This window comes from Bemisia tabaci, chromosome 7 (assembly GCF_918797505.1).
Source record: "Bemisia tabaci chromosome 7, PGI_BMITA_v3".
NCBI classification, from domain to species: domain Eukaryota; kingdom Metazoa; phylum Arthropoda; class Insecta; order Hemiptera; family Aleyrodidae; genus Bemisia; species Bemisia tabaci.
The window spans coordinates 46,617,541-46,639,950 of record NC_092799.1 but is presented as its reverse complement, the minus strand read 5'-3'; the positions used below and the strand labels follow the sequence as shown (position 1 = coordinate 46,639,950).

At 41.0% G+C, this 22,410-nt stretch overlaps 1 protein-coding gene across 3 annotated transcripts in view; it reads left to right on the top strand.

The window, feature by feature from the left end:
* tsl (membrane-attack complex domain containing protein torso-like) overlaps positions 1–22,410 on the top strand; it is a 74,499-nt gene that overhangs the window by 38,979 nt on the left and 13,110 nt on the right. For 2 of the 3 annotated variants that reach the window (XM_019049600.2, XM_019049601.2), the window contains exon 2: positions 2,764–2,950. The gene's annotated coding sequence lies outside the window, so the exon portion shown is untranslated. Of the gene's footprint in view, positions 1–2,763; positions 2,951–17,851; positions 18,388–22,410 lie in introns of those variants that run through there. The other variant, XM_019049602.2, reaches the window with a different exon arrangement.

Below are 22,410 nucleotides of genomic sequence, written 5' to 3'. Positions count from 1 at the left end.
CTCCCTTCTCGAGAAGGCGCTCTAATGCTCGTCATGCACAAGCGGTCGCTTTTGAAATCTTACAGAGAACTCACCTTTTTACCAAGTAGAAGACCAGATAAATGAGTAGATGGTAGATGAGTAGATAAATGTAGGAAATAATTTTTACCGTAAATGATTCTACGGACGTTGAACCGACATTTTTTATGGAAAAATTCCTCCTTTTTTTGTAAAATCCAAACGGTTTTCAGAAAGCGAATTTTATTTGAAGTTCCGAGCCTCTTCGGGGAGTTCTGCCCCGGTCTGTCTCCTCAATCACCATTACTAATGGACACCGTTGCTACCAGATTTGACCAATCGGATCCGTCGGTTTTCGATGGGTCGAACCGTTTTTAAAACCAACTCGCGAGGCGGTACCAAAATCACGCACCAGCGTTACGATTCGTTCGTGACCGAATTTGAAATTCCGAACTCAAGTAAAATTGCAGCTCGGGGGTTTAGGCGCAAAAGTAGTACCGAACCTCGAAATAAAATTCGCTCAGAGATCATTCAGTTTTGATCTCTCGAATCGATAAATTTCACATTCAACCACACAAAAGATACCCATTAAGGTGATTCGATGGACGCCATATTTTGTGTCAGAACGGCATGCGATATATCGCATCAATTGGTTCCATTTTTTCACCTACTCGTCATTTTTCTCCAATTTTCAGATCGCAATTCTGTTGTCAGGAGACTAAAGCACTCACTTACCAATTTTAACAAAGAAATTCAACGTAATAAAGGCGTGGTTTTTTCAGAGAGAAAACATCGCATTCGATACTGATATCGAAACTGCACTCGAATGCGATATTTTCTCTCTGAAAAAACCACACCTTTATTACGTTGAATTTCTTTGTTAAAATTGGTAAGCGAGTGCTTTAGTCTCCTGACAACAGAATTGCGATCTGAAAATTGCAGAAAAATGACGAATAGGTGAAAAAATGGACCCAATTGATGCGATATATCGCATGCCGTTCTGACTCAAAATATGGCGTCCATCGAATCACCTTAATTTCATGTTAAGCATGTTAAGCCGTGGCCGGATTTACCTACTTGCCGCCCATGGACCGCCTGTATTTTGCCGCCGTCTTCTCATTCGTTTTGAAACACCAATAAAAACCATCAAGTGAACGTGCCGGAGGGAGAAGGGTGCATAAGACGCGTTCACTCGTGTTGGACACATTTTTTGCGTAAGCCCTGTCAACACTTCTAGCAAAAGTTCACGGAACTTCGCGCGGAAGTTCAGTTCCGTATACCTATCTCTGTGGGGACAAGGCCTTTCATTTATAAGAAATGAACTAAACAATTAAGAAAGAACAAACATAAATGTGGTTTAATAATTTTAACTTCCGCCGCCGCGCCGCATTGACCGCACTGTGTTTGACGCAATGCGTGAAGTACTCATGCAGGCTTGTAGGCGCTATGCGTTTCCGCCGACCGCTGTTGACCGCACTGTATTTGACGCAATGCGTGAACGTGAAGTATTCATGCTGGCTTGAAGGCGCTATGCGTTTCCGCCGACCGCTGTTGAGTACTGTTGACCGCACTGTATTTGACGCAATGCGTGAAGTATTCATGCACTCTCGTAGGCGCTAATATGTGTTACACGCCGACCGCCGCGCGCCGCCGCGCGCCGCCGCGCGCCGCCGCGCGCCGCCGCGCCGAGGGCTTCTCCTTTTTATCTCAAGTCCTCGTCATCATTGCTCTCTGCGCCGCGCCTTCCCAGGCCAAATTACGTGTTTGGTTTCTCTCTTAACTTAACTTATTAAAGGTGCGAATATGTAATGCGTGTATGAATTTATACTTTGTATCACCGAAATACGACAAAATTAGAAATTAATGAACTCTCAGGAACTGAGAAATTTTGTCACCTTTTCTTGTTTGTAATTTTTTTCTGAATCAGATTTTCTTGTACCTACATTTAAAAAAATTGCAAAATTCGCCGCCCCCTAATTTTGCCGGTATGGGTCGCGGCCCATGTGACCACCCCCTTAATCCGGCCCTGAAAACAGCCGTATTTTCTGTTTCCTGCATGCTTGCGTCGTTACAGTTTTGATGAATAACACCAATACGGTCAAAAGTCGGCAGAGGTGGTGGTACTTTGCCCAGGATAGCAGGATACATTTTTCTCTCGAAGGATATCGTGCACAATGCGCATACTGCTGTTTTACCGCAAGTGTCGTCGTTTTTTTGCACTTACTGCTCTCTTACATCGTCGTTTACCTCCCGAAAGAACGCAACAACATTTCAATGGTGCCAAATTTCCTCGCGGGCATTGATTTTTTACCAGAAGAATGTTGGAGTTGCCCAACTGAAACTTAAACTGATTTCCCCTCTTATCTTGTCCAAAAATCAGGCAAATTTTCCATGAAAATTACTCAGGTACATTCTTATAAAAAAATGATCGTTTGAGTCAATTTGGCAGCCTTGGAGTGCTGAATGGAGTTACGTTTCTTCGTCCGAGAAACGACAACATCTCTCGATTTAGCAAATCAGACACATTTCGTTGTTTTAGCAGAATCACTCAGTTTATTTAAATCAGATGCTTTGCATTTCGCAGTACACCTATTCTCGAAAATGCTTTCTTCGATAACGCGACCGGCAGTGCTCTGCGTTGGCTGATTCTACACACGTGTTCAGCGAAAATTTCTTTAGCTGTATCTTTGATGTATTCAATATTTTGGAGCCGTAAATTTCTGATTACTTTAATAATTGAAACCGTTTCCGTTTCTGTGTGCGCAGGTGCGGTCCGCTGGAAAGTCGACCGCTGATTAAGAATCGGAGAACGGGCTAAGACGGCCCAAGAAGATTCAGTTCCACGGAAAATCGTCTCCCAGAAGCACTGAACGATCTCAGTGGAAAATCGGACGTCACAAGCACAATGTCAATAACATTTCCCCGACAAAATCCGACCCGACATCCATAAACCGTAAGTTCAAATTATTATGGTTATATTTATCAAAATAATGGATAATTTGCCCGAGAAAATGTCATTGCTTCCTGCGTGAACGTGCTTGATGAGCTGCATTTAGACAGCGAAATTCCAAAACCCTGTATCCCGTTTGCGGTGTCTAAAAATTTCCACTCCTATTTGATTTTTTAAAAGACGAACAAGTCAGCATTGTTCCTTGAAGTTTTTACAGAATTTTCTTCGCACTTGGAGGAATAACCACTGCAGTTTTTGAGAATTTCTGTTGAGTAGCTTTTCGTTTAAAAAATAAATTAGGTATGACAGGAAGTCTGCAACGTCGCAAACCGGGATACGCGGTTTGAAAGTTTCACCGTTTTTTTGCAGTATTTTATGTTAGTTCTATCTGACACGGGAAATAGGAAAAAAGCTCCTAGCGGTTGCAATTTTAGGAGAATACTAGGGGGCTACGCCCCCTGGCCGCTACGCGGCCCAACCCCCTGAAGGCGCTCCGCGCCATCAATGGGCCGCTTCGCGGCCCTAATTTTTACCCTCCTATCAGTGTTAGGTTTATTTTCCCCCTAAAAAATTACGATATGATGTATACTTTACTTGTAGAATGAAATAATTTTTGGTTTTGATGAATAAAGAAAAAAATAATTTTTTGAAGTCAAAAGAAAGCGTTTTTAGAATGACTGCTTGATGAAGTATTGCAGTAAAACAACGAACAATGATAATCAGGTAATAATTTTAAGTATATCAAAAGTCGGGAACCGAACCCACTTCGTAGTCAAAATGGACGCATTCGACGTCCTAGACGACTCGGCCACCGCTCGTCTTAAGGTTAATCTTCAGCTGTAGTTCCGAAAAAATCCACCACGTCGCGCTGCTAAAATCCGACTCCGAAATCAGTGATTATTTAAATATCACAATAGGTATCTTAAATTCTAAGACTCATAAGTTCTAGCAGCATACGTCTGGAATCCTTAGAAACAAACGCGAGCTTTGAAAGTCTAATAATAAAAGCGGTAAATTGATCCCATTTCTCTTACGGGATATCTGTAAGTGCGAGAGAGACAGCTCACGGTGGGAGAGAGATATCTGCCACTGCTGAGAGCGATCAAGCGCGATTGGTTGCATCAAGGTCATCATGCTTAACCCTACTTTTTTTCTGGGATCAAATTGCAGAGCTTCAGAAATGACTTTTCACGTTGTTTTTAGGGTCAATAGGAAGAAGAATGTTATAGCTAGAACTTATTTATCTTCGATTTTAAACAGAAATTCCTTCAACTTTTATAAAGCTCAAGGACTCACGTGGAGCTGTACGGACTCTAAAACACGCGGTGGCGCCCCCTGCGCGGAGAAATTTCTTACTTCACGCAGCTGTAGATACACCTTAAGGGAGAAGGTGCGAATCTTGTGTAGATAAGTTATAGAGCTGATGCGCAGGCTACACATCCACTGCGCAACCTCTTCGACCACTGCGCATCCTCTCCCGCGCATAGCGGTAGCAGTCCCGAGCATTCTGTAAATTCACTCACTTTTATAAACGTGATTTTAAAAAAACCTGGGTCCTATTTCCAAAATCTAATTAGAGCGGGCTCATCTAGGGCCAATTACCTGTCGATCTACGCAAAAATCATGGAAATCGGCTCGGTAGACGCCTCAAACGAACTATGACAAAAAGTATAAATTTACATTGTTTAAAATGGGAGAATTCGCAACTTTACCACGTAATATAAAAAAACCTGGGCCATATTTTGAAAATCTGAAAAGAGTTGGCGTCGATAGCCGCAAAAATCATGAAAATCGGCCCGGTAGAACGCTGGAACTAAGCGTCACCAGTTTCGCAAAATTAGGAGGTCTTGGAGCTTATAGTATAGATTAAGAGATAGAATGTCGAGGGATGAATTGGACGTATTTCTGTCAAACAGAACTATGCGCATTTTGACGTGAGCCCTGTTATGCATGTATTCTTATGGGTATCAGGGCTCATGTCCCAATGCACTTAGTTTCTGTTTGATTGAAATACGTCCAATTGACGAATCCATCGCAAAGAGGAAATCCTCAATTACGACCATTCACATCACAAGCACAAAACAAAGGTAGGGAGCAATCATTTTGCCAAAACATCTTCGTGCTTTTTTCCTACACGAAGTCAGTATAAATAATGGAAAAATACTCGGGACAAAATGTCACAAGAATGGAATTTACACCTCTGTCTTTGAAGTGGCAAATTGTGATACAATTGAAACCAAAGTGCTCAACTGAAATTTTTAAGAGTTGCATTTCGTGCGCTGTATAGCATAGCGTGAACTCAATTACGAATCTTCTCTTCTCTCCAAGCTTCATGATTATTGAAAGTCTCAAGTTGAATGCCTAAATTGTTAATGTGTCAGAATTAAGTAAGTAGAAAAACTTCAGGAGAGATGATCAATGGTGAGTAATAAATACACGCGCATATCCAGAATTTCTTTATTTTACTCTATCAGCTGATGGACAGTTGTTCGTAATAAGAATGGTTTTCTTCATACAATGATAACTAAGTAACGCAGTACTTTCGAGGTTAAGATCTTGTTAGAGGTTCAATGCATATAGCTGAGGCGAGAAAGAGTTTTTATTCAAGAAGTTGCACGCCCCCCTCATTGAAGGCAGAAACCTTCTCAGGAACAGTTTCCTGGGTAGATTAATTTTCGGTAGAAAGAAATAAAATATTCAGCCATTCTCTCTCGTCCGTTCCTCTGTTATTGAAATCTGCACTTTTAGAGCTTGTTTACGGTCCAAATATTTCACACTCTGCTGATACGACCTTTCTTATATCACTCAAACGATACGTCGTAAACTAAAATATGTCAGCTTCCCTTGGCGAGTTAACGCAATGTCAGACACGCTGTAGAATACTGCCCTGCTGAGGAAAAACGCCGTATGAACCTTCAGGCGTTGCCAAATTTCCATTTATGAAACACGGATTTCTTGGTAAACTTATTAATATTTTTCCTCCAATTTTTTAGATAATGTTGCTTGCTATTTCACCTAAAGTTCCTGAAAATTTCAAGAAAAAATATTCATAACTTTCCTCATACATAAGCATTTTATTGAAGGAAATTTGGCAACTCTTGAATGCTCATACGGCGTTCTTACTTAGCACGGCAGAATATTAAGCAACCGAATTTCAGTCGTTTGATCGTCGTCACCGCTTTTGTTTAGAGCTTTCCACTCAGAGGTGAACTTTCTTTCCCTCGGGTTGTTTTTCACCGCGATCTCTCTTCAAAGCTTCGAGCCGCTTGCTCATTTTGAAAAGCACGTTACGCAAACTGAACCCCTACGAAACTCCCAATAACTTACGACGTAGTTTAGAAAACCACCACATGGTCTCCCGTTTCGCTTCTGTCGTAATTTTTTGATAAATGAAGGTGTGTTTACGCAAATCGGGGTCGGACTGTGGGCTGTGTCGTGTGTAGGTCAGTGCGATCCAAGGTCGGTAGACTCAGGTCAGTCCACCGGCAATGCGTGCACTCTTGCCAGACTGTGCTGAAAATTCAGCTAACTTCCCCGTTTAATTCCATGTAAAATATGCTGGGTTTTCACACAATTTGGCAACGTTGAATGCGTGTAATCTCTCCGAATCCGCCCAACCGGTCAAGATTTAAGTTTTCCCGTCGGGTTATTTACGTTTCCGGTCTTCCTTCATTTTGGTTCCCTTGAAGTTTTTTTTACGAGTCTCGAACAGAGCGATGAGGAAAATGACATAATAAGAACAAATCACCTTAGTGTATATCAAATCTTAACGCTCAACACGGCAGATATGATACTAATTGATTTATCGGAGGGTATTCAAAGGTCCAAATATTGTGATGGATTCGGAAATAAGTTTGGTATTTTTATAGTTTGCCTAGAAATCACAGAAGAAAGTTAGGACATTGTCCTCAAACGTCCGGAAAAATGTTTAATTTACATGCAAGTGGTGGATCTGAATGATTTGTTCCTAACAGAGCCTCAGATGAATGCTGGACTGCGAGATTCGAGAAAATTAAAATAATGCTACTTTCTCACAATTTTCAGAAATCATCAGTTTGTTCACATGTGCTTATTTTAAATTCCAATAAGTTTCCAGAAATTCTAAGTCCATTGATTTTTATCAACATTTAGCAAGTTCCAAACATGCCTTTTGAATTATACATGTCATACATGTACGCGAAATTTTAGTGTCTCAGCTGAGGATGGAAAATTGGCCGATGGTCAGGAATAAGTCTGGAATTGTCTGCGTTGAAAATAAAGTATGAGCGAGAATTTTACGTATTTACTGAACCGTACAGTCAAAAAATTAAAACTTCATTCTTGAGAAAAACTACAAAATACCTAAATCCTGATATTCTCAGAATGGCGAGGATTATTTCGCTTTACGCTCTGAAATACCCAGGTCATAGCAAAATATAAACCTTATACTTAAACCCGGAAATTTTAGAATTTTGTCTATAATCTGAGCGATTAGTGAGTAAAAATGGAAAAATAGCCATCGATAAGGTTACATTAAGACTTCGAACAATGGTGCGCGGCATTGCGACGGCCAGGAAAGGAATAATGCCTTCAATTGAATAGAGAAGAGAGGTAGAATAATATATACATAAAGTAATATAGTTATTAATATTTAAGTGCTGACATAAAACAGCACCGGAGCGTGTGCCGCACGCTCATCCGTGAAGTTCGAATAGTCGCATCCAAGATACATCAAACAACGGCTCGTGGCACTGCTAGGGCCAGGATAGACAAAACGCCTTCAATTTCTTGAGTATCCTACGCGCTCATCCGTGGAGTACGAATAGTCGCATCCAAGCAACATTTTCTTTTGGGCTTCCGCAGATCGAGCCTTGTAAAAAAATTTCCTCTAAGCCCCCCCCCCCCCCCCCGTAATTTAGATTTTTGATTCGCTTAACAGTTTGGATCTCACATGCAGGGTTACATCTTGCTAGTATATTTAACCGAAGCCCTAAGCAGATAATTCGATCGAACAGGAAGTCAGTCCCGCCGCTAATCGTGTATGATCCGCCATATTTTGGGCCCCAAAAACCTCTGGAAGCATAAGATGGCTGACAATGAGCCAATTACGAGTAAATCCTTCAGTGGCCAAGCACAGTCTATGAAGGAATATCTAGCCGGCGATAGTGCAAAAGCAAAACTGGCTCGTTTCCTGCGAAAATCGTCAACGCAGCAACCGTCTCGCGTTCGCGGTTTTTAATTATTGTCCAGTGCCCGGGGGTAATTCGCGGATAGCTCAATCCGACGCACAGTAGAGCAAGTCAAGGGGAGAAATCGGACGAAAACTTGGAAACTCTAAAAGCTCGTATCTATCTTAATATGAAACGTAACGGTTCTAGAAGTTAGTTTAATTGGCTTTCTCGTAAAATTTCCTCCATGTTACACCCCATAAAATTTGAAATGTGACGAAATTATCATCAAATTTTGCAAATTTAGCCCAAAATTTAATGTCCGACCTCTCGAGGAGGTCTCGCTCCATTGTGCGGAGCGTCGTCATTCAAATAAGACACCAAACGAGGATTATTACAAGTATTGCGGCTCTCAACTGGTCGGAGCATCTTACGTGTATTAATAGGCATCTCAAAACTTGTTCCATTTCGGATTCTCAGACGAAGGTCGTCCTACTCCCGCGCTCCGATGTTGCCGTTCCTCGTACAGCCCCGATACCCCCCCCCCTCTCCTAGTGTGGTTTTTTAGGTCTCAAATTTCAGCCAATAATAAGTGAGTTTTTTATGCTGGAAATCCAGGAAACTGGGTAATGTGCGGGAAAACACATCCGTCGAACGTAAAAAATGGTGCGTACTCGCTATTCTTACTGAAAAATGGATGAAAAATTATGAACACCGTATGAAATTAAAGAACAAAAGCTCACTGACCTGCTCTAACGTGCTAAGGAAAAACGTCGTAAGATCGTATCATCGTGGGGAATCAAAGGCTCGATCGCCCGTATCATAAGCGCCTTCAACATCGCATGAATACTGCAAACTGTACACCGTTACACGTTCAGCGCCTTCAACATCGTATGAATACTTCCAACGCTACACCATTTCGCATATTTCGACGTGCAAATTGCCTACACTGTGCCTGCCGAAGTGCACACCGTGTTTTGAGCCTTGCGCTGTACCTACACCGTTTAGTCGCGATCCATGGATTTGCATCGAGTACATTTTTCACTACGACCGAATTTTGTTGGTCCTTCCACCGTGCATAAATATAATCGGGCCGAGCCTCTACTGCACCTGAGTCTGGCTTAGTGCATCTGATGCCGGCTTGTGCAGTTGGGACTCAGCGATGGATGCTGCACCTTCGATTATTCTGCCGTACTGAGAAAGAACGCCGTATGAACCTTCAGGCATTGCCAAATTTCCTTTGGCAAAAAACAAATTTCCTGGTAAAATTATGAATTTTTTCCTTCCAATTTTTTAGATACTTTAGTTTGCAATTTCACCTAAAGTTCCTGAAAATGTCAAGGAAAAACAATCATAACTTTCCTCAAAAATAAACATTTTATCGAAGGAAATCTGGCAACTTTCGAATGTTCATACGGCGTTTTTCCTTAGCACGGCAGTGCTGCCATCAGGTTGTTTAAAGTTTGAGTCCCGTCTGATCATGTGACTTCAGCTCAATATCACTTGAGTATTCGACCCTGAATTGTAGGAAATGCTCTCTTTTTTTGCGTAAAGAAAGAGTCCACAAAAAATAGGGCCGTTTTTACCCCTCCTCTACTGATTTAGTGGCTACACCATTCGATATTATATCGAACTCTTATGGTTCAAACCAAGAAAAACTAACATTACCTCATGTACGAATACTCTCATCAGTTGATCGTGTTAATTTATTGGAATTTAGTCATTGACCAGCCATAAATCAATTAAGGATTCCTTGGACAAGAGAAATTTTGATTATAAGAAACATTTGGAGTACTCAGACGCATTTTACCATCGTGGCGTAAAGGGCGCGATTCAGAAACAAGGTTATATGTGTTTGTTTACATTTGAAAAATGACGTAGCCACTAAATCTGACTATAAGAGTCACTTTGCCTAAAATCTGCACATTTCTTTCCTATAGCTCTCCGTCCACGACTCAAATTTTACTATCCAGTCTAGCAGCGAGTTTCAAACGACTCACAGTGGATCGAGTCAATCAGAGAGGTCGTACATTATATTGTTGACTAAAACTGCAAATTTTGACGTTTATTTCGTCACACTTTAAATTGTAAGGGGTGGTTCTTGAAGAGAATTTTACAAGAAAACTAGTGGAGTCACTTTTAAAACCTCAAAGTTTAATGTAAATGGAGTTATAAGCGTTTGAAGTTTCCGAATTTTTTCCGGCCTTTCCTATCGACTCGATCCACTGCACTGGAAAAAAAACATTGGATCTAGAGTCCAGACCCTAAAAAATATCGACAAGAAAAAGTACTCTGGATTCAATCAGACTTAAGCTTAAATCAAGAACCAAGCCTCTTAATATAAGCGGATTTCGTTTCGATTCAAGCAAAAATCCGATTGAATCGAGAGTATTTTTTCTTGTCGATGTTTTCAAGAGTCTGGACTCTAGATCCACTGTGTGTTTTTTTTTTCCAGTGTGCGAGCAAAAGGAAACATTTTCCTGTTCAAAAGAAGAGGTATCGATATCGGTCAATTTGGGCCCACCCTAGCTGATTTTTTTTTCTTTTTCTTTTTTCCAGTGTGTGCGACAGCGCATCCATGATTGTCGCATCGCAAATACAGCGGGCATTCCTGCTTGTGCATTTGCCTTAAACATCCGCCGTATTTTGGGCGGTTCGGCAAGGCGGCGCACACCTGTCGTAAAGCTCATCATCGGAGCCGCGATCCGATGACCCCGATCCCGGCGAACGACTCGCCGCGACGCCGGCTAATTAGGATTATTTCATAAAAATCCCCTTTTCCCCTGCCCCTGCGCCTTCCACGGCCCCCGCAAGTTGCTCAAACCCCACCGAAATTTGACCCCCGCACGCAGAATTAACCGAATTAAGCCCTCAAACTTACATCTCAAGCCGCGGTGGCCTTCCTCAACACGCGAGTCTCTTGATCCAAGGTCTCTGCGTTCTCTTTGCGTAGAAGAAGTTGAACGAAAGTAGATGCATTTGCACAGGCGTGCAGCACTGGAGCAAGGCTGCAAAGTAAAAATCCACGCTTAGAGTAAAAATTGAGTACATTGTGATTTGTTAACTTTCTTAAAAATTTCAGAGTAAAATTCAGAGTTTTATACACTCCATAAAAAACTATCGAAGTGAAATCTGGAATTTATTTATGTAATTATATCCCACCCTTAAAAATATCGGAGTGAAAGCCGCGGAGTAAAACTATAACTGTTGGCGCCGAGCCGTGCCACACAGTGATTCGAGTCAATAGGAGAGGTCGGACTAAATTTGGAAACTTCAATCGCTTATAACTCCGTTTATAAAAAACTTTGAGGTTCTAAAAATGGTTTCATTGGTTTTCTCGTGAAATTTTCTTCAAGAGTCATCCCTCCAAATTTACAATGTGACGAAATAAACATCAAAATTTGCCGTTTTAGTCAAAAATTTCATATCCGACCTCTCTAATTGTCTCGATCCACTGTGCGCCGCGGGTGAAGCGGCGAGTGCCTGGATAGTTAAAACTCCTTCACTTACGTGCGTATGCAACATGGACATCCATAGAGTCCGAATAGTTGCATCCTGGAGTCAAAATGAGTGTTCGTCGCATTCGACACTAACCTGTGCTTTGCCTGTTCCTCTTGGACCGTAACTTAATTCCAGGGTTGCCTATTGTGCTCATAAAGTAAACTATTACTGATTATTATCGGAACATTGTCAATTTTCTGATTAATGCTTTGATGTTTTATGTATGGACATAACAACGTTCCCGTCCTAAAATCAGGGCTGCGGTCCCTACCTTCTCTGAACTAAGAACGACGAATTCCAAGCGTGCATTTCAATGTATTTGTATTTTTTTTTCTGCCGAGGGGTTAAGAATAAGTCCGGTTAAGGGTGTAAATCAATCTAAGTTCTATTTAGAGCTCGGTGCGGCAGGACTCGAAGTTTGTAAAAAATATGTCCCTTTACAGTGGCGTGGCGTGCTTTGCGATATATTGATTGATCGGCCATTTAAACCTATGAAAAAGTGTCGGTAAACAGAGTGTTCACAGTGAACACCTTTATAATCGATTATTTACCACAGCTTCAAATTAGGAAATATCGATCAATCGCCAAGCATGCCACGCCACTGGTCTCTATTTACTGATTGCCTCAGGATCATTGATTTAGAGCACCGATGGACCGAAATCACGAAAAAAAAACCAGTGATGAAGTACCTGCATGGCCGGATTCACCTACTTGCCGCCCATGGGCCGCCTATTCGTTTTGTAACTCGATAAAAACCATCAAATGAACGTGCCAGCGGGGGAGGGGTGCATAAGACGCATTTACTCGTGTTGAACACATTTTTGGGAAAGCCCCTAGCAAAAGTTAACGAAACTTTGCGCGAAAGTTAAGTTTCGTAAACCTATCTCTGTGTGGACAATGCCTTCAATTCATAAGAAATGAACGAAAAAATTATGAAAGAACAAACACGAATATGGTTCATTGATCTTAACTTCTGCCGCCGCGCCGCGCTGACTGCACCGTGTTGGACGCAATGCGTGAAGTATTCACGCAGTCTTGTAGGCGCTCTCCGTTTCACACTGACCGCACTGTGTTTGACGCAATGCGTGAAGTATTCATGCATTCTTGTAGGCGCTCTCCGTTTCACGCTGTCCGCAATGACCGCACTGTTTGATGCAATGCATGAAGTATTCGTGCATTCTTGTAGGCGCTGATATGTGTTACGACTGTTACGTGCCGATCGCCGCACCGCGCCGTGGGCCTCTCCTTTTCATCTCAAGTCCTCGTTATCATTTCTCTCTAAGTCGCGCCGTTCCAGGCCAAATCGTGTGTTCACACACTAAGAGACTTAGAGAGAGAGAGAGACTAAGAGACATCACTAAGAGACGACAAAATTAGAAATTACCATACTCTCAGGAAATTTTTGTCGAGATTTTGTCGCCTTTTCTCGTTTGTAATTTTATTTTTATAAATCCGATTTTTTGTTTTACCTACACTTTAAAAAATTGCAAATTTTTGCCGCCTCTTAGATTTGCCGCCATGAGCCGCGGCCCATGTGTCCACCCCCTTAATCCGGCCCTGAGCACCTGTTTCAAAGAAGTCGGCTTTCACGAAGGAAGGGAATTCTCAGAGTGAAATGCACTCCGGATTACACTGTGATAAGTTTGACAGTGTAATCACTGTTGATTGTAAGGTGGTGTAGTCGTAGTTTCAAGGATGAGAGTTGCATTAAAACCTAAATCAAATTACGTAAAAAGATGAAATCAGTGCTCAGATATGTAAATGTGTATGATATTTATTGAAATTCGGTATCAGAAACTTATGAGGTCAATGAAACACGGAAAAATAATACGAATTAAATGTTAAATTATTTTTTGAAGAAAGGAAAGGAAGATGTTTAGTGGAATTCGAGAGTGTCTCGTCGAATCCTCTCATATTTGTCGGGGTTTGCTAAATCAGCCATCAAAAATTCTATGAAATTCCACGCAACGCTCTCGTCGAAACAAAATCTCATCAAATTTCATTCAGTAAAATTTTATTTTGCATCCATAGTTGTGATGCACAAACAGTTGCCGTAGTACCCTCAGAGTTATGCCTAAGAAACACATCAGCAACTTTTTGAAACGAAGTATCCATCTATTTTTATGCACTGGAAAAAAAACACATTGGATCTAGAGTCCACACTCTTGAGAACGTTGACAAGATAAAATACTCCTGATTCAATCGGATTTTTGCTTGAATCAAAACGAAATCCGCTTAAATTAAGAGGCTTGGTTTTTGATTTAAGCTAGATTTTGATTGAATCAAGAGTACTTTTTCTTGTCGATGTTTTTAAGAGTCTGGACTCTAGATCCGATGTGTTTTTTTTCCAGTGTGTGAGTCGCAATTTGCGAACGAATGGAGAGGTATAGTATCTCTTGGCTGCGTTGATTTGTTGTTTGAAGAATTTAGTTTGGAAGTAACGGCTTGCAGTAGGTGGCCGGCTGATAACAGCGCATCCGCTGAGGAGTAAATTTGTTTATTGATTATTTGAGCAGGCAAATAAATTTATTGATTATTTAGGCAAATAAAATTTATAAGACCGGGGAAAAAATTCCACAGTCCCGGTCGACCGCGAACGAACCGGCCGGTTACAAAATACAGAAGATTAATCCCCCGTGATAAGCACAACTCGTGATGATACCGCGATGAGCAGCGTGCTAAAAAACGCATCAATCATGTTGCCAAACTCACGGAATATGAGAAATATGAGCACAATATAAGAGCTTAGTCCTGACAAACCTGAGATATTAGCACCGCTAATTAGTTATATTTTATCCGCATCCAAATTTAAAAATTTGATAAATTTGTATTTTTCGGGGTGGAGGAATTCCCCCCCCCCCCCACGAAAAAAATGGGCAGTTTTTAATTGATGGATCGTACCTGAGAAAAATGAATTCACCCAAAGTCAATTTTGAGAATCTTGTAATTTGTCTCCTTTAATTGTGTCCTCAAAAAAATCTGAAGTCAACTATCAGAGTGGGCAGAAGAATTTGTTTAAAATTTGATGAAATTATATAAAATACAATTTTGTGTAATCTTATGAAATATATATTGAATCTTTTTTAAGAGCTCCAAGTTAGAGTATACTTATATGAGGAGAGTATGGACATGTCAAAATATGGAGCTTTTAGGGCACAAAAAGGCAGCGAAACTTCTAACACAAAAAATATCACGGTCAATCTTCAGATTCCATATCAAATCAAAATGGCCAAGAATGGACGTAAGCGTCCACCCCTTCCGCAAAAATGAGTGAATTTATGTAAAAACTAAGTCAAATTAGTGCTTTATAACAGACTATTCGCAACAGTTGTAATGATAAATAGTTCTGGATAATATTATTTAACAGGTTGGCTGGCTTTTTGGGCCCTAAAAGCTCCATGACCTGGCCTGCCCTCAAAATTATCGACATGTTCGCACCCTCCCTATATAGGTACTCAAGCCCTAAAAACCCACAAAACACCTACAACGATAATGAAAGTTCAATTTTTAAATGAGTTAACAAATCATATCATGTGTCGTGTATCGTATGTGTTGAAAATCGAAGTTCCTCGTCAAATTTTTGGCTAATTGTTACGTCCTCGGCTCCTGAAAATTCTCCACACCGGAAAAAAAGTCGCTTCGACCTAGAGTCCAGACTCTTAAAAACATTGACAATAAAAAATACTCTTGATTCAATCGGATTTTTGCTTAAATCGAGAACGAAGCCTCCTAATTTAGGCGGATTTTTTTTTATTCAAGCAAAAATCCGATTGAATCAAGAGTATTTTTTCTTGTCATTGTTTTCAAGAGTCTGGACTCTAGATCCAAACAAATTTTTTCTAGTGAAATTTTTGAGTTAAAAGAAATTCTTCGACATATCATTCTACACGTCCGTTGCTGCCTCGATTCAAGCAAAAGTCCGATTGATTCAAGAGTAATTTTTCTTGTTATTGTTTTCATGAGTCTAGACTCTAGATCCAAACAACTTTTTTCTGGTAAAATTTTTGAGTAAAAAGAAATTCCCCGATCTATCATTCTACGCGTCCGTGTCTGTTGCTGTCCAAAGAAAAAAGTGATTTTTCGCCACGGCTCGGCAAGCATGACGTGGTCTCAGTAGTCAGTAGCCATGCGGTGGACCTTTAACCTTGAGTGCAATGCACGGATTACTCAGGCAGGACCCACCATCAGTACCGGGTACTGTGGGGGAGGGAGGGGGGAGAGGGGGGCTATTTTTCTCTTTTTTTCACGTTTTCCGATTCATCTCCGGATCGTAATTTGAGTGGCCTACGTGTTGCGGCGAGTAAAAAGTGCGTGGCACCGCGCCCTGGCACCGGACTCGCTGATTACGTAAACACTCCCGTGCTAAGAAGAAACGCCGTATGAACGTTCGAGAGTTGCCAAATTCCCTTCGATGTTTGTATCCTTGAGAAAATTTATGACTATTTTTCTTTGAAATTTTCTGGAACTCTAGATCAAAATACGAACAAAATTCTCTGAAAAATTGGAAGAAAAATATTGATTAGTTTACTCGGAAAGAGAGAGATGAGACACAATAGCCCGAATGCAGACAACAATAAAAACACATTAAAATACAAAAAAACAAATGGGTATATACAAGGCTAAGGAGAAAGCCTCCTTAGCCTTGTATACCCACTTGTGTTTTGTATATTTTAATGTGTTTTTTCCATTGTTCACCAGGGAATTCGTGCTTTATCAAAGACAATTGGCAACGCCTGAAGGTTCATACGGCGTTTTTCCTTAGCACGGCAGAACACTAGTTGGTAGCACTCACCATCAGTTTCGTATTTTTGAATGTATGTGAAAAAATCGATGTTTTTCCCTCGCCTTAAATCGATTATTAATAAGAGATTCGGATGCAGGAAAAGTATTGTCACTTATATTATAACTTGCAGGAATCACCTTTGCAGCAGTTAAAGAGTAAATCTGACCATATGAAAGACTTAAATAAGTATGTAAAAGTGTTCTCCGGGTATTTTGAGGCGAAAAACGTCTAGAACGGCGGAGTGACGTGCCTTGCGATGAATCGATTAATCTTCCGTTCAAACCCGTGGAAAGAATCGATAAACAGCGCGTTCGCAACGAACACCTAAATAATCGATTTTGTACCACAGTTTCAAATGGAGAAATATCGAAAATCGACCATTCGGGCCTCGCCACTGGTCCAGAAATATCCAATGAAGTGAAATTGTGGCGGTTTAAAATTTCCGGTTTTAAAGCATCATGTTCCCAGAAAAAAACTGTTTGAAATTTTGATGTAATTTTCATGTGCAGGATACGAAATTAGTGGATTATAATTTAACTTAAGTCCTTTATCGACCCTAAAAAGAACTAAAGTGTCCGGAACTTATCCTCTGGACAACTTTAGAAATTTTTGGCGAAATCTCTAAATCCAATTTTTTGATAGTACTCGATAAAACTCACAACACTAAAAGTTGCCTTAATCAATATCCTTTTCCCTGTTAGGAGTACCTCAAAGTTTGAGCGAAGTACGATGAGAACCATGAGTTAAGTATAAACCTTACTGATGTTGCAACTTTTTCACGACTTTTCCAGAGCGGAGAAACAGCCTTTTTTTATGAAACAGCGTACCTACGAGTACTATTGTGTACCAATTTTCGGAAAATATCCGCAGTATTTTGCTAATCGTAAACATTAACTTTTTCAAGTGGTGACATCCTCTCCACCGCAGACATTGAAAAACCAAGAGCAGGAAAACTTGAATATTTTGAGAAGTCGCATTTTGAGTCCGTCAAATCTGCTATGACTACATAATTTTTCACTAAAGAGTAAGGAGCAACTTTTCCGGCTCATTTGAGAAACAGCACATGTGCTATTAGTTTCCGTATTGAAATAGGTGATTTTATGGATGAACCAGAATTAGTGCTTCCTTAACGTGAAATGTAGTCCATATTTTCCGTAGTGATCTCTGTGCGCTGTCTGTCAATGTATTATAAACATCGAAGTTCATGGTTTACATTCTGAGCGGGGGCGGACAGTCCACCGTGCGGTTATTTTCAAATGTTATTGTTTTTCCTCTCCTCTGACACCATTAAGATGTCATTCCATCGTGTTTAGTCTATCTCGTATTGAACTTAAACAACTGGAAATACTGAAATGTTGATCAAATGACTCAAAATTAATGTTTTTTCAATCAATTTTTACGTCATCGCTAGAAATTTCTGTTCCTCTTTTTCTTGCCACGGAAAAGAATCAGAATCAGATGTACGATTTAACCTGTGTGCGCGCATATATCGGTAGCTTAGAGCGAAAGTATTGTATCCAGAATTTTTTGAGAAATCGAGCGTTTTGAAAATCAATCGTTATAGGTAACTCGTCAGTGAGGAAGCCGTATTGATGTGGCTTCTGCTAATAACCGACAAATTTATAGTTTTTTTTATGGATTATCTGTGACTGTGGCTGTCTGTGTCTGATGCATTCCTCGTTGCATCTGCATCTCGCACTAATTATTTGTCCCATTGACTCGATCTACTCATGTGCGAGTGTGAAGACAGCAATGCAGCGAAAATCGGATTTTTGGTTCTTTTGTGTTTCTATACTTACTTTTTAAAGAAAATCGACTTTAATTTTCAAATAAGTACCTAATGTGCGCCAAGGAGTGATCTTTCCTTAAGACTTCTTTTCTTTTCTTCCCAATGATTTTTGATGCGCGTGCAAATTTAAACTTCAGAGGTAAAGAGAGACTTTCCTCTCTTGTGAATTCTTAGTCCTTCGTCAGTTTTAATCCTTCTGGAGAGCCAATGCGTTTTCAAGGTAACATCAGCTCTTTTTCATTCAAAAAGGAATACATCCATGATCGAAAAATTCAAAACTTTAGAATTCAATTTAGTCAAAACGGATCAATGTACAGTTGAGTAGATGAAAAAGTTGCTTTCGGGCACCGAAAGTATGAATGGACTGCATTTTGCAACAAAGAGCTACTATTTGTAACTCGTCCATAAAAGCACCTCACTGCATATAGGGAAACTAATAGCACTTGCTTTCTTTCTACTCTTAGCCAGGGCCGGATTTACTTACTTGCAGCCCATAGGCCGCCTGTATTTTGTTGCCCCCCTCTCATTCGTTTTGAAACATCAATAAAAACCATCAAGTGAACGTGCCGGAGGGAGAGAGGCGTATAAGACGCGTTTCCTCGTGTTGGTCACATTTTTTGCGAAAGCCCTGTCAACACTACTAGCAAAAGTTCAAGGAACTTGGCGCGAAAGTTATATTAAGTTCCGTAAACCTATCACTGTATGGACGAGGTCCTCCATTTATAAGAAATGAACCAAAACATAATGAAAGAACAAAATATAAATGTGGTTTAATAATTTTAACTTCCGCCGCCGCGCCGCGCTGACCGCACTGTGTTTGACGCAATGCGTGAAGTATTTATGCAGTCTTGTAGGCGCTATGCGTTTCGCGCTGCCCGCTGCTGACCGCAGCGACCGCACTGTCTTCGGCGCAATGCGTGAAGTCTTCATGCAGTCTTGTAGGCGCTAATATGTGTTACATGCCGACCGCCGCGCCGAGGGTTTCTCCTTTTCATCTCACGTTCTCGTCATCATTGCTCTCTGCTCCGCGCCGTTCCAGGCCAAATTCCGTGTTCGGTTTCTCTCTTAGTCTTAACTCGACTAATCAAAGGTGCTGTCTATTGTACCACAGAGGGACGACAAAATCAGAGATATACTCTCAGGAAATGAGAGATTTTGTCACCTTTTCTCGTTCGTAATTTTTTTTTTCTGAATCCGATTCTTCTTTATAGCTACATTTCAAAAAATTGCAAAATTTGCCGCCATGTGGCCACACCCCCTTAATCCGGCCCTGCCAGTAATCGTAGTTCCCTAGTGCTTAATCTGGTCCAATTCTGAATCCGCTCAATGGATCACATTTTGCGAAAAGGAACCACCATCTCTTGCTCTTTCATGAAAGCCCCTTCTGCGGAAGGAAACCAATGGCATATATGCTGTTTGTGAATTGAGCCAGAATTATTTCCTTATTGCAAAACCTGGTTCACATAGCGCAACCCGTGCTGTACAAAGACCATTTTAATTAGCGTTTTACAAAACTTTTTTGGTGCTGCATAACAACTCAGTAGTTCTGCATACTAACAGTTAGTGGTGCTGTGGTAGTCAGCGAATTGTGTCATTTAGTCGGTGTCGTGTGTAACGCGAAATTTGAATCGTATTTAGCAGGAAAGAGGGAAGCAGCGCGACTTCATTATCTTTGAAAGCGTGCGACCTCTTCCTCTTCTTTAGTTTTAAAATTACCAAACATACGAGGGGCGTTCAATAAGTAAGTATCCCCCCTCTCTAAAATCCATTAAAATGGACCAATTTTAAAAAACTTGGGCTCAAAATCTTCCTTAGGATATTTTGAGTTCAACAAAACAAACCGCAACAAAATCGGACCATGTCCGGCCGAACGCGAGCCGTTTGAATGCGCCGAAGTGCTTGACGCTCCCGCCGAATCCGCGAGGATTTAAAGTCCGCTACAGGAGAAGAGCTTCTCTGCCAAAGCCTCAGTCGTTCATCACTGACGAAAAATCAAAGAAATTTTTGTAGAATAAGGGGCTTACCTCACTTCTCCACAAAACCAGCTCGATCCAAGCAAGTCTGCGATACTGAGACTAAGACTAAGAGAACAGCTTTTGGATGCCTCGTGCGTGGAAGTCTTTCAGCTGACCGCGGATGAAAGAGTGGACGGCTTGTTTGACCTCTTCCACTGATTCAAAATTAACTCCTCCAAGTTCAGATTTCAGATACGATAATAAATGGCAAACCAGACCACCATTTATTCCCGTTCCTGAAATCTGAACTCGGAGGAGTTAATGTTGAATCAGGGAAAGAGGTCAAACAAGCCGTCCACTCTTTCATCCCCGGTCAGCTGAAAGACTTCCACGCGCGAGGCATCCAAAAGCTGTTCTCTTAGTCTCAGTATCAGACTTGCTTGGATCGAGCTGGTTATGTGGGGAAGTGAGGTAAGCCCCTTATTCTACAAAAATGTCTTTGATTTTTCGTCAGTGATGAACGACTGAGGCTTTGGCAGAGAAGCTCTTCTCCTGTAGCGGACTTTAAATCCTCGCGGATTCGGCGGGGGCGTCGAGCACTTCGGCGCGTTCAAACGGCTCGCGTTCGGCCGGACATGGTCCGATTTTGTTGCGGTTTGTTTTGTTGAACTCAAAATATCCTAAGGAAGATTTTGAGCCCAAGTTTTTTTAAAATTGGTCCATTCTAATGGATTTTAGAGAGGGGGGATACTTACTTATTGAACGCCCCTCGTACGTAGAGTGATGAACTGTAAACGTTCGTTTTCCTTTAAAATCGACCATTTTTTGGTAAAAACAAATTACTAATATTATTGGCATGTTTTAATTACAAATGCACGATTTTTATAATTTTCTAATCACGTTGGTTCCCCTACCGCCAAATGCGATTCATTTAATCATGTGCAACACTATAGTTGGATTAGTTGGCTAAAAATCAGCAGCCTGATCGCGCACAGCAACGACGTTTTGTTTTCAGTATGAATGGCCGCGCCGATAATATTTGTGTTTGCGGACACCTGACTTCACAATGAATCGGTGCAAGCTGACAATTCGTGATAACAAAAAAAACTCAAAAAACAGCGCGGCGTCTGAAAAATAGGTTACGAGTTCGCGACCAGTGGACACGTGCAGAAAGCGCGCCAAACGGAGTTGCATCACCAGGCGCCAATGAAATACGTGAACGGAGGTTGCCACTGTCGTTGTCTTTGATGCGAGATCAAATCAGAGCGATATTCTGCTCATCGTTGCCAGGAAGTGCTGAAAATCAGCGCATTTTCCCAGCTAAACCCATGTAAATATCCGAATTTTATCGTACAATCTGGCAACATTGGTCGTGCTGGAGAAGAACGTTGTATCAACATTCGGCTGTTGCCAAATTTCCTCTGATAAAATGCGAATTTCTCGTGGGACTCTTTCCTTTCAATTTTTCGGAGATTTTTACCCGCGATCCAATCTATTGATTCTGAAACTTTCAAGGAAAAATGTTTATAATGTCGAGACAACATAACTTAATTTCATTTTAACTTTGGAAAATGTTCACTCATAAATAGCGTTTTTACCAGGAAAATGTTGGAAGTTCCCATTGAAAATGTCAGTGATTTTCCCCCTAATCATCCACTCAGAAATAAGCAAAATTTTGGACAGAAATTGCACAGCACTTTCGAATCAGGTTCGCAACCTCGGAATGCAGTTGCGTTCTTCCGTCTATGAAACGACGATTTTACTCTGAGAAATGTTGCAACATTGGAATGCACATACGATGTTCTTCCCTAGCAGTATACATCGACGGTGTAAGTCCACAACCACGTATCTCGGTTTGCGACATGGCAGACTTCTCGTCATACTTTATTTTTTAAATGGAAAAATACTGAACGGCAATTCTGAAAAACTGCCGTGATTTTTCTTCTTAATGCAAAGAAAATTCTTCGAAAACTTCAAGGAATGATGTCGATTTTTCCTCCTTTAAGAAAATAAAATAGAAACTGAGATTTCCAAACAGCGCACACGAGATACGTGGTTGCCGACTTACACCATCGATATTCGTCGCTCCTCTGTCGTAAGGCCGTAGCTCGATTTCACGTGGGCCCTATTTCCCGTGTAACTCAATGATTTTCGGGACTCATGTGGAAATTGAGTTACGCCCTTACGGCAGACGAACGCTGAAGAATCCAAATAAGTTGGCATGCGAAATTGTGGCAATGAAAATGTCAGTGATTGTTCCCCTGATCGTCCACTCAGAAATAAGCAAA